Source organism: Lepisosteus platostomus, chromosome 21, assembly GCF_059453375.1.
Source record: "Lepisosteus platostomus isolate fLepPlt1 chromosome 21, fLepPlt1.hap1, whole genome shotgun sequence".
NCBI lineage: Eukaryota > Metazoa > Chordata > Actinopteri > Semionotiformes > Lepisosteidae > Lepisosteus > Lepisosteus platostomus.
In genome coordinates, this window is record NC_142631.1 from 11,061,546 (window position 1) to 11,061,792 (window position 247).

The following is a 247-nucleotide window of genomic DNA, read 5'->3' on the forward strand; positions in this document are numbered from 1 at the left end:
TTGCTCTCCTGTTGACGCCACGATTGCCAGCGTTTTGTACTGTAGCTCGCTTGATGATCTTAAGTTTCAAGAAACATAATATGACGTTGCTGGTTTATTAATTACTTTTTTCTTCCTATGCGTGTGCAGTGTCCAGTAAACTCGCGTTGGTCACTTTGTCACCTGGGTAGAGTACATTATGAAATATTAACTGGTGGCGTTACACCGTTGCAACTTAAAACCACACCCACCTACTGCAGCCTTTGCA